Source organism: Cyclopterus lumpus, chromosome 15, assembly GCF_009769545.1.
Source record: "Cyclopterus lumpus isolate fCycLum1 chromosome 15, fCycLum1.pri, whole genome shotgun sequence".
Taxonomy (NCBI): domain Eukaryota; kingdom Metazoa; phylum Chordata; class Actinopteri; order Perciformes; family Cyclopteridae; genus Cyclopterus; species Cyclopterus lumpus.
The window spans coordinates 2039639-2052392 of NC_046980.1; positions in this window are offsets into that span (position 1 = coordinate 2039639).

Sequence of the window (12754 nt, forward strand, 5' to 3'; positions counted from 1 at the left end):
GGGTGACAAAGTGAGCATTAGCTGGAGCCACAGAGCTTTTTAAGAAAGGGTTCCTCGGGGGGGCCCAGACCCCTCTGTAGAGATCACTCACACACACACACACACACACACACACACACACACACACGCACACACACACACACACACACACACACACACACACTGCTATCCTTTCACCCTCCTGCTACCAGATAATCCATTTTACAGCCAGGGATCAAACACTGAGCCCTCTGGCTGTGAGCTGCAGAGACTACTGTAACACACACACACACATGCACACGCACACACACGCCATACACACGCACACACACATACACAGACACACACACATGCACACACACACAAACACACGCACGCACACACCATACACACACATACACAGACACACACACATGCACACGCACACACACGCCATACACACGCACACACACATACACAGACACACACACATGCACACGCACACACACGCCATACACACACACACACATACAGACACACACACATGCACACACACACATACACAGACACACACACACATGCACACTACACACACATGCACACACACACATACACAGACACACACATGCACACACACACGCACACATGCACACACGCCATACACACACCGCACCTACATACACACGTACACATGCACGCACACACACGTACACACACACATACGCTGTACCAACTCTTTTATTTTTGTAATCTTCTGCTGTTTTGGCCGCGGTGCATAATTAACGTTCTCCTCGGAGAACCCCAAAAAGGAACGGCGCACTAATTCGGAGAACAATGAGGCCCGGAAGGTCCCGAGCGTCACGCGGCGCCCGTTGGAGCGCGTTTGTCCTGCGGTGGCGTCAGAAGACCGAAGAACGGGGGAACAGGAGGAGATGGAGTTATACATAACGCATCACAACAACCACATTAATGGAGCGCCCGTTAAATATTCACGCCATTAACCTCGAGATTTAGGCGACACGGGAAGTACAGAAACTTCAGAAGTGGCGTGTTTGTGCCTTTTCTTCTCCGCTCGGCTGATCCCAGACCTGCAGAAGTCTCGTGCTTCAACCTCCTGGAACACGTTCTCCACCGTGGTGTTTCCTGAAGGCTGTGAAGGAGACATGGTGTGTCCTTAGTGGGGTTTAGGAGACTTCTTAGGGACTTAAAGCTAAAGCCTCTGTAACGTCTCCCACATCCAAAATCAACCGTTCTCACCTCAAAATCCCACTCAGCCCCGTTTCATGTGATTTAGACACGCTCTGCTTATATAAAAGGAAAACTACACTATGTGATATCTATATTTAATAGTAAAAATATGGGTCTCCAAGCCGTGCAGACTCCTGACTTTGCACCCAAAAATGCTGTCAAAAGTTTAATTCGTACATTTTAAATGTCGCCTACAAAATTACAGAGATGCCAATTTGCACGTTTTGTGCACACGCTGAGTGATTTTAATAGAAATATTTCATATATCAAACCTGCGTGTAACAACGAACGGTTAGATTCAGGCAACACAAGCTCTGAGTTAAAGTTAGAAACACATTACGTAACAATCGTAGTCCTGGTTTCACACCGGTCTCCTGGGTGAAGGTCCTGTGTTTGTCTCTCCAGGACCACTCCCACCAGGTCTACTCCACGTAACGGTCAGGAACCGGCCACATTCATCACAGCCGTAGTATGCAGAACTGCACGTGACAACGTGGGCCTTGAATGCACCACGCCTGTGCCTCCCGGTGACTTCACGTGACCCGGTGACTTCACGTGACCCGCTGACGTCACGTGACCCGCTGACGTCACGTGACCCGGTGACTTCACGTGACCCGGTGACGTGACCCGGTGACTTCACGTGACCCGGTGACGTGACCCGCTGACGTCACGTGACCTGGTGACTTCACGTGACCCGGTGACGTGACCCGGTGACTTCACGTGACCCGGTGACGTGACCCGGTGACTTCACGTGACCCGCTGACGTCACGTGACCCGCTGACGTCACGTGACCCGGTGACTTCACGTGACCCGGTGACTTCACGTGACCCGGTGACGTGACCCGGTGACTTCACGTGACCCGGTGACGTGACCCGGTGACTTCACGTGACCCGCTGACGTCACGTGACCCGGTGACTTCACGTGACCCGGTGACTTCACGTGACCCGGTGACGTGACCCGGTGACTTCACGTGACCCGCTGACGTCACGTGACCCGGTGACTTCACGTGACCCGCTGACGTCACGTGACCCGGTGACTTCACGTGACCCGGTGACGTGACCCGGTGACTTCACGTGACCCGGTGACTTCACGTGACCCGGTGACATCACGTGACCCGCTGATGTCACGTGACCCGGTGACATCACGTGACCCGGTGACGTCACGTGACCCGGTGACATCACGTGACTCGGTGACTTCACGTGACCCGGTGACGTCACGTGACCCGGTGACTTCACGTGACCCGGTGACTTCACGTGACCCGCTGACGTCACGTGACCCGGTGACATCACGTGACCCGCTGATGTCACGTGACCCGGTGACGTCACGTGACCTACTTGTTGATGTTCCTACTGTACGCGGCAGGACGCGACCATCTGTGAAGATCCGGCCTGCTGGAGCGTGAAGCTGCAGACGTGTTTAGTAGCTGAAGAAGAAGATGTTCAATGTATTCATGATGCCAACCACAGGGTGTGTGTGTGTGTGTGTGTGTGTGTGTGTGTGTGTGTGTGGAGTGAACCGTGAAATGAAAACACCCTATAACCATTTCATTGCATCTCTCAATTAGGAAATCATCTATGCTTCTTCTTCTTCTTCTTCTCCTTCTGCTGCTTCTTCTTCTGAATTATAAAAAAGGTGTAGTGCGGTTATCACTATGGATTCATCTGAAGATTATTTTCCAGGTCTATAAAATGTCAGAATATGGATGAAAGTAAACACGTGGTGTCTTCATATGTCTTGTTATGTCAAATATATTCTGTTCGATATGTTTTTAAAAAGGAGAAAAACACGGAATTTACATATTTCAGAGGCTGAAAACTGCACATTAAAAACTATCTGAAAACTAAGTTCATGTTCCAACTCAGACCAATATAATATAATATTTCTAGGAGACGGTCTCTTTTAGTTTTTATTGCCTGACATCAGAGCTTGAAGGACGTCGGACATCAACCCGCTGAATGGATTTCACCGCTCGCTGACACATTTATGAAATATGTAGCGAAGCGCGAGCTACAAAGTGGCTCACGCCGTCTGCGGAGGATCCGGTTGGTAAGCAGCGCTCTGAGCTCCAGACCAGGTCCGGTCCAGGTGTCCTTTAGGCCCACTCTGATGTTTTATACATGAAGCGAGGCCACTTACAGTCTGATGAGCAAGTCTGGCTCATTAATGATACGGCCGAGCTCTCAGGGTGTCGGGCGCCAAGCAAACACTCATGTAAAATTAAACAACATTTGTTTACACAAGTCAAACCTCTTCCGGGGGCTTTTTGTTTGTTTTGCCAGACACTTTATGGTTTTTTTTTCTTCTTTTTTTTTAGAAAAACAGCAGCTTGAAATCTCTGTTTTTGAAAACAAGCCCCCCCCCCCCCCCCCCCCCCAAAAAAATACCCACTTTTTGAGTATTTTTCTAGCCGCCACATCTGCTTCGGGATACTCGGATGATGTCACGAGTCTAACGGAGTCAAGACGAGGAGGCTGAATTATTCAATGATGGCTCCACTTTTGTGGAATTATTTTAAGTATTATAATTGCAGCCGGGTTCGCCTTGGCCTGCCGAGGGGGGGGGGGGGGGGGATGGGACCCTGTGGGGAGCGATCGGCATCAGTCGGCGGTGTCGGGTTACCAAAACGCTCCCTTAATGATGGCGAAGCATCGACCCGCGCGGAGAGCAAACACAAGACGATATTTCTGTGAGCTTGAGAACAACACAACGCCGGATTACCCCTTCGTTTACTTATTTTACAGAAGTTATGTTTTACGTGTAACTTTCGTACAACATTAACGTGAAACATGAAACAAAGGTACTCATAATGTTAAACGATCTTTTCTTAGACCTGTGGTCTGTTCATGTAGGATCTGGAGGCACCGGGTTCAGGTTTTGACACCGGAAGCCTTCTGGTTTCTGTTTGTAGTCCAAAACGGTATCGACCAATCACGTGCGAGCAGGTTCTTTCTTTGTGGAATCAAAGGAGGTGAAAAACGCATCGCCGGAAATATCATCCGGGATTATTCTGATTACAATTTTATCTTTTTAAATATATATTTTTTTTAATGTATTATCTCTCGGACCCAGATAATATCCTCTGGCTACACCTGAAAAAACCAGGAGATGTTAAGCCCCTCCCACCGAGGAGGCGTGTCCATCGACGGGTGCACGTGTCTCCCCCCCCCCCCCCACCCGACCTACCTGGCGACAACACGGTTAACAATAGAGTCTCTTCCTACTCAAAGATAATTATGCAGTCTGGGGAAATTATGCCTACATTGTGCTCTTGAGGAGATAATTGAAGCCTTACGTAGCCCCCCCCCCCCCCCCCCCTCCCCCCCCATGTCACTCGCAGCCCGTATGTATATTTTCTGTCGCAGTATCGTGAGCATATTTCCCCCGACGATAACCAAACGAAAAAAAAACAAAAAAACAAAGACGATGTTGTTAATTGAGCCGTGAAGAAATAAAAAAATTAAAATTAACTTGAGGGGAAGAAAAGAAGTAATTTTCATCGTTCCACGCCGATATGAAAATTACTTCTTTTTTTCATTTTGACTGTTGTCTTTTGTCATTGAGCGTTTCAGCACCCGAAGAACAACGGGGATGGACTCGTTAGGCGGGTTAATTAAGTCACGCAGGTGTGTGCGTGAAAGCAGGTTGACGGACGACTAATCAGGAAATCAATTAGTTCTCGACCCAGAAAACGGAGAACGTTTCTTTCCCCTCTTTTCTTTTCTCGGCATCTCTGATTGGACCAGAGCGACTCCTCTGGGCCTCCAGGAGCTTCTCTCTGGGAGCTTCTTTCTCCAGGAGCTTCTATCTCCAGGAGCTTCTCTCCGGGAGCTTCTCTCTGGGAGTTTCTCTCCGGGAGCTTCTCTCTCCAGGAGCTTCTCTCTCCAGGAGCTTCTCTCTGGGAGCTTCTCTCTCTGGGAGCTTCTCTCTCTCCAGGAGCTTCTCTCTGGGAGCTTCTCTCTCCAGGAGCTTCTCTCTGGGAGCTTCTCTCTCTGGGAGCTTCTCTCTGGGAGCTTCTCTCTGGGAGCTTCTATCTCCAGGAGCTTCTCTCCGGGAGCTTCTCTCTGGGAGTTTCTCTCCGGGAGCTTCTCTCTCCAGGAGCTTCTCTCTCCAGGAGCTTCTCTCTGGGAGCTTCTCTCTCTGGGAGCTTCTCTCTCTCCAGGAGCTTCTCTCTGGGAGCTTCTCTCTCCAGGAGCTTCTCTCTGGGAGCTTCTCTCTCTGGGAGCTTCTCTCTGGGAGCTTCTCTCTGGGAGCTTCTCTCTCCAGGAGCTTCTCTCTCTGGGAGCTTCTCTCTCCAGGAGCTTCTCTCTCTGGGAGCTTCTCTCTCCAGGAGCTTCTCTCTGGGAGCTTCTCTCTCCAGGAGCTTCTCTCTCCAGGAGCTTCTCTCTGGGAGCTTCTCTCTCCAGGAGCTTCTCTCTCCAGGAGCTTCTCTCTGGGAGCTTCTCTCTCCAGGAGCTTCTCTCTCCAGGAGTTTCTCTCTGGGAGCTTCTCTCTCCAGGAGCTTCTCTCTCCAGGAGCTTCTCTCTGGGAGCTTCTCTCTCTCACCAGCACATCGGGGAACGCTCCGTCCACTTGAATGGATCCAACGGGACCGACGTCTGGTTCTGATGGAGGAGATGGTCGCTTCGGATCGCCGCTCCTTCAACCATCACAACGTTTTCCTTTAATCCAGGAAATGACTTCCACTCTGCAGGTCGTTAAATAATAATATTGTTTACGCTACAACACGCTTCTCCACGTCTGTGGAAGGAATCCAGGTCTGGAGCAATGTTATCACCCACGAAGACCTTCTCCTTCTTCTTCTTCTCCTTCATCTTCATCTCCTTCATCTCCTTCTTCTTCTTCTCCTCCTACTTCTTCATCTCTTTCATCTTTCAGCTCTTCCTTCTTCTTCTTCTCTTCTAGAGTTCTTCTTCTCCTTCTTCTCCTTCTTCTTCTTCTTCTCTTTCATCTCCTTCATCTCCTTCTTCTCCTCCTCCTTCATCTCTTTCATCTTTCAGCTCATCCTCCTTCTTCTTCTTCTTCTTATGGGATCTGTTGAAGCGAGACGACGAGATGAGCGGCCGTGTGTCTCCAGGTCACCAGGTAACAGCTGGGTGATGGAGACACACACACACACACACACACACACACACCGTCTGACCTCTGGGGGTCAGACTTAAAGGCCCGCCCTTTCAGCAGCCTCCACTTAAGCGCAGACGTCGTGTCCCTCAGGTTCTCTTCTGACCCGAGAACAACCGGTCTCTATGTGGACCTCGCCGAGAGGAGAGGAGGCCGAGGTCGAGGAATGTGATCGAGGAATGTGATCGTCAATCACATCGAATGACAGCGTTCAGTTTCTCACCGAGACTCAAACTTTTTTAAGCCGATGCCGAGGTCCATTTTTGAGAGTTTGAAATAGAAATTAGCAAACAAAGTGGCTAACGTGTATAATTGAGTACAAACATACATCAAAAAAAGTTTAGACGGAAAAAAAACGCGTGCCTACGTTTTCTTTGTGATCGAAGGATCGACTCGTCGGTGCCCCCTGGTGGACAAACTGAGAAGTGAAGGATGTCGTGAGTCTCTTTAACCTCAGATGACAACATGACGGACATGCGCGTAGTCCTCCATTCGGTCGTTCCGTGGCTATCCGTTCAGCGTTCGGCGCCACCTGCAGGAAGACTTCGTCAGCGTCCTCTAAATCGGGTAAAAAATCTGCCGGTCGAAGACGTGCAACCCGCCGACCGGCTCTCTGCCTCGATGGAGGAGGAAGCGTGTCGCGATTTGTGTTTTGCGTTCTTTTGTTAAATGGAAACAAACAAACAACAACAACAAACTGCTGGAGAAACAGTTTGAAACACTTCAAAGTGCTGAAATAAATCAACATTTACACATAAAAAAGACACAAAGAGAGCTGGTTATTGGAACAAGTGACTAAAAACGGCGCCTGAGGAAACAACACCTGAGGAAACAACACCTGAGGAAACAACACCTTCATCACCGCGGTGAAGACACTTTTCATATTATTATCACTGCCTCGCTCCCTGGAAGTAAACCCAGCGAATCCACCGGCTCTCATCCCTATTTTCCTCCCCTAAAAACCAGCATTAGAGGGGATCGCACCCGCCATTGTCGCCCCTCTCGGGGACCAAATCTATTTCTGCGGAGATGGAAATTGTCGGCCCCCCCACAAAAGCCGCTGACACACTCTCAATGGAGGTGTCAATTCTCGAGGCCTCGCCATTGTGGGCCGGGTAATTTAATTGGAGAGGCACGACGGTGTGTCCCCGGTCAGGGCTTTCAAACGTTGTATCGCCGCCTGTCCCAGTGCTGGCTCTCCTCCTGCTGTGGAGATTCACAATCCGACTCCCCCCCCACCCCCACCACCCCACACCTCCTCCTCCTCTCAGATTCCTCCCCATGCAGGTGGAGGAGGGGGGGAGGAGGGGGGGCAACGCTGGCCCCTGAGAGAGCCCTTTGTTGGGGGGGAGGCGCAGCATGGTGGCCTCAGTGTCTCAGAGCGGCTGTTCTGGAGGAGGAGGAGGAGGAGGAGGAGGAGGAGGGGGGGGGGGGGGGGGGGGGGACCTGCTCCGCCGTTACCTGGGAGTCGTCTCTCTCTTTTTGGGGCAAAATTAGTCAGCGGATAATGAAGCTGTCTTTGATTGCAGGGGAGAGAGCGAGGGGGTGAGGCTCCTCCCCCCGCGGGGCATGAGAAGCTCGTCTTTTGGAGGAGCGCCTGCTGTCAACGGAGGCTCCGAGGTTCCCCCGAGGTTCCCCCGAGGTTCCTGGAAGAGTTCAGGGTTGAAAGATGCACGCGAGGGTCGACGAACACGTTCCTGCAGGTGAACGGGGGGTCAAGCACACGGAGCCGGGGACCTGCGGCCATCTTTGCTTCCTCTTCACCGTATTTTGTTTGCGTTTTGTTTGTATAATTTCTTTTGCTGCTGTCACATTTCGATGTCTGTGGCCTTGAGTCTTTAGTCCTGCTCCTCTCTGGAAACAGAACAATGGCGTCTAGAAGCAGAGAGAAGAATCACACAATTACAATGAATCACGAGCAAGAAAAGATTAATTGAGTTGGAACACACTGGAATCTGTATGAAGATGTTTTCTAACGAGTCCGCGAGTGTCGGAAAAACAATGGCCGCCCGATATGTTTTATATATTAAACTATTTTAATCTGAATTGTTGTCACGTGACTGTCGGTCTCAGTCGAGTCGATCTCGGCCTCGTAGTTGAACCGATGGAATTAAATGTTTTATACAGAATACGGTTTATTTGTAAATGTCGTTTTTTTAATGGACTATCACAATTTTAAGCTTCGTCATACGATGCGTTGAAGGAAAAGATGAAAAGATGAACGTTTAAAGATATCGAAGTGTAGCTTTGACCATTTAATAAACTAACAACAGTTTGTATATTTAGCATCTTTCTTTGTGCTTTTTGATTTTTTAAAGAACCTAAACATGAACTTTGATGACTGTCTTTACCAATTTCCATGTGTCAACGTGTCTGTTGGGGTCTCTCTGTGCACAGTTGTCACGACAACCGGAGCGCGCCCGGCTCATGGCCGCCCTCCAAGCGCGGACAAAGCCGCCGCCGAATGAACCAGGCGTGTGTCCACCGGACCTGAGGGGTGCCGCCACCGCTAACAAAACACACAAAGACCCTCGGGCACTGGCACCGGCCCTCGCCCGTCTACCTCCCCCCACCCCCCCTCCACACACACACACACACACGCACACACACACACACACACACACACACACGCACACACACGCACACACACACACACACACACTGCCGCCCGCTGATTTGTGCCGGCTCCAAGAGGAGGAAGTTCCTCTCATCTCCTTTTCAAGGTAGCCCTGCCACCCATGCCCCTTGTTCACACGGGCAATAAGCACACACACACACACACACACACACACACACACACACACACACACACACACACAGACACACAGACACACACACACACACACGTATAAATATAAAAGTGGTCGTAGTCGTTGGTTTGTCGACATTTAGAAGCCTTGAGTTCGCCTTTTAGGTCGTCGCCATCTTGTTTTTTTTGCAACCAGTGAACAGGAAGTGACTGAGGAGGAGCCTTGTCAATCACCTTGCAGCCCCGCCCCTAAAGCATCCCCTCCATTATGGTCTGTTTGACTCTAAATGACCATAATTTACTAAATGAACATCACGCTGTATAGAAGAAGACTTGAAACTAGAGATTGAGACCAAAAACTAATGTTTACAATGTTTACTGAGGGAATACATCAAGAGAAGTAGAGTCATTTATATAGACTTCTATACAACCAGAGGAGTCGCCCCCTGGTGGTCAGGAGAGAGAATGCAGCTTTAACACATGAAGCATAGACTTCTATACAACCAGAGGAGTCGCCCCCTGGTGGTCAGGAGAGAGAATGCAGCTTTAACACATGAAGCATAGACTTCTATACAACCAGAGGAGTCGCCCCCCTGGTGGTCAGGAGAGAGAATGCAGCTTTAACACATGAAGCATAGACTTCTATACAACCAGAGGAGTCGCCCCCCTGGTGGTCAGGAGAGAGAATGCAGCTTTAACACATGAAGCATGGACTTCTATACAACCAGAGGAGTCGCCCCCCTGGTGGTCAGGAGAGAGAATGCAGCTTTAACACATGAAGCATGGACTTCTATACAACCAGAGGAGTCGCCCCCCTGGTGGTCAGGAGAGAGAATGCAGCTTTAACACATGAAGCATAGACTTCTATACAACCAGAGGAGTTTCGTCATGTTCTACAGACTTCTTTAACAGATTAAAATAATCGAGCTGAGGCCCAGATGAATCACGGCCTAACCCCAATAAAGATCCTTCATTTCCCATAATCCATCTTGTTGTCTCACTCCCTCTGGGCCTCCTGCTCGTCCATGACTTCCCACGTTCACGCCCCGAGGTCGTGATCATCGTGTTAATGGTGTCTTTCTCTTTGTTTGGACTTCTCAGAGCTCCTCCAGAGACGCAGGAGACATCTTAACAGCTGTTTTCACAGCATTAATAATCGTGTAAGAAGGTTCCCTCTCGGCGAGGAGCCGCTCCGCATCCGAGGAACCTCCTCCAGGTCTGTCGGGTCCGCCGCTCCTCAACACGTGAAGCGTGTCGACAGGCGAGTGGATGTTCTTCTACGAGATGTGACACTGAGCTCACGCGGTTGTCACAACATCGCCGTGACGACGCAGACGCACACCTGTGTCTAACTCGCACCGACACGTCCTTCAGGAAGCGCTTCCTCCTCTTTCCTCCCGCCGGCTTCTCTTTCTTCTTCTCGTTTAGCTTTTGGACTGATAGTGAAATGTATTATTCAGCGTGTAGCTGCTTTTTGATTTGAGATGTATGGTTTTTAAATGTCTAAAGAGCACGTTCTACTAGTTTGAGGTATTTACAGTTCTTCTTTCATTTCTTTGTGCTTTAGGTTGCTGGAACGTATGTTTCAGGGAATTTAAATATTTACCTCCAACGACTTTGTGAACGTCACTATTTCTGTGGACTTCATTCGGGGTAAACCTGATCTGGTCTTTTGGGTTTTTTAAAATATTATTTGATGTCACGAATATAATATATATATACGAGTAAAACTTTAAAGATTGCAGGAACGAACCGTTTAGTCAACTTCAGGAACCACAAACCTTCAACTCTTCTGTTCAGTTTTGAATATATGATATATTTAAATATACATAATTATTTATATGTGTATATATAAATATATATATATATATATATAAATATATATATATATATATTTATATATATAAATATATATATATATATATATTTATATATATAAATATATATATTTATATATGTATTTATATATGTATATATATACATATATAAATATATGTATATATATATTTATATATATATTTATATATATATATATTTATATATCTATATTTATATATCTATCTATATATATATATTTATATATATTTATATATCTATCTATATTTATATATCTATCTATATATATATATATAGGAGGTCAGCATTATGAGAGCAGACCTCCTCTTCCTCTGTGATGAAGGTTACCCAGGAACCATCTCTTGGAGGTGGATGAACGGGAGTGAGATACAGTTTGGACTCAAACAGGAACTCCAACCTCTTAATGAATGTGACCTCTGAGTCCTTCCCACAATTCCTTGGGCCCCCCCCCTACAGTGTTTAATGATTCCAAGGACTCTGGGGTGAGCTCCAACTCTAATCAATGAACCCATCAACGGGGAGCCGGTCTCCCTGGCGACGCGGTTGCCAAGACAGTCGTGCTTGGCAACCCGGCTCGACGTGGAGCGTCTGGCTGATTCTTATGTAAAGTTTTCTTTCTTTCTTTTTCTTTTCTCATTCATTGCTCTTTTTTTTTTTTATGGCGAGAGGGGGGCGAACAAAACAAGAGAAAAGAGTTTAAATATGTTTGTTCGGAGGTTTCATATTTAGTTTTTTACCACGTCGGTCACGCCGATAAAGACAAACAACAGACATCTGAGGAGATGAGAGCGGAAAGTTGTAAACAAGGAGGGAGGAGACGAGAGAGGGAGCGTTAAGGGAGTCATCAAGGATCCTTCATCGTCCACGACGTAAGAAAAAACACGACAAAAAAAGATACAAAAATGGCCGACGTGAAACATTGTTTCCATTTTATACGTAAACGAAAAACTACAAAAAAAACAGAGAGAATGAAGTGAAAGAACACAATGTTGCTTTTGAAAGTGAGGAAACGGGAGAGGAAGAAGGAACCCGCGATGAAGAGGAAGAGGAAGATGAAGATGTCTCTCACGGTCTGAGCGGCGGTGACGTTTTCCCGATGGCTTCTGGGAAAACGTGCAACCGGATTTGGGTTCCCCCGTTTTGTTCTGTGTGTCTCACACTGTCACGGTTTTAGTTTTTTGGCTTCGATTGCTGAATATGTTTTCGTGGTTGTTGATAACCCCCCCCCCCCCCCCCCCCCCCCCCTCCTCCTCCCCCTTGATTTAGAAAAAGCTCCGTCGAAATCATTTGTTTAAGAATTTCCTTTTTTCCAAAGACACTTTCATGAGCTTACACACTTTCCTTTCTTCTTCTTCTTTTAAAAGACGAGCACAGCTCCCCAAGAAAGGTTTCCGCTCGTCTTCTCATTGATGAAATGTTTCCTCTCCCTCGTCCATTATTCAGGCCGTTTTCATTGGAGAACTCCCAGTGGCGCCCGGTGAGATTTGCATCCTGATTTATTTGTCATATATCCTTTATGTCTCTAAATTCTTTATACCTCTCCGGTGGCCCGATGCATCTTTCATGGGGCTCCTCGGCGTGTGTTTTCAGGCCGGATCCAAAACACATTTTACACGTCACGCTGCAGCTGTACTTCACCGTGTGTGTGTGTGTGTGTGTGTGTGTGTGTGTGTGTGTGTGTGTGTGTGCGTGTGTGTCTGGTGTCATTAATTATTTTTTTGTTTCTCTCCCCATCGCTCCCACCTTAGTGTTGAACTTTAAGACAGAAGGGAAGAAGGAGAGGAAGGAAGGAAAGGAAGGAAGGAAAGGAAGGAAGGAAAGTGC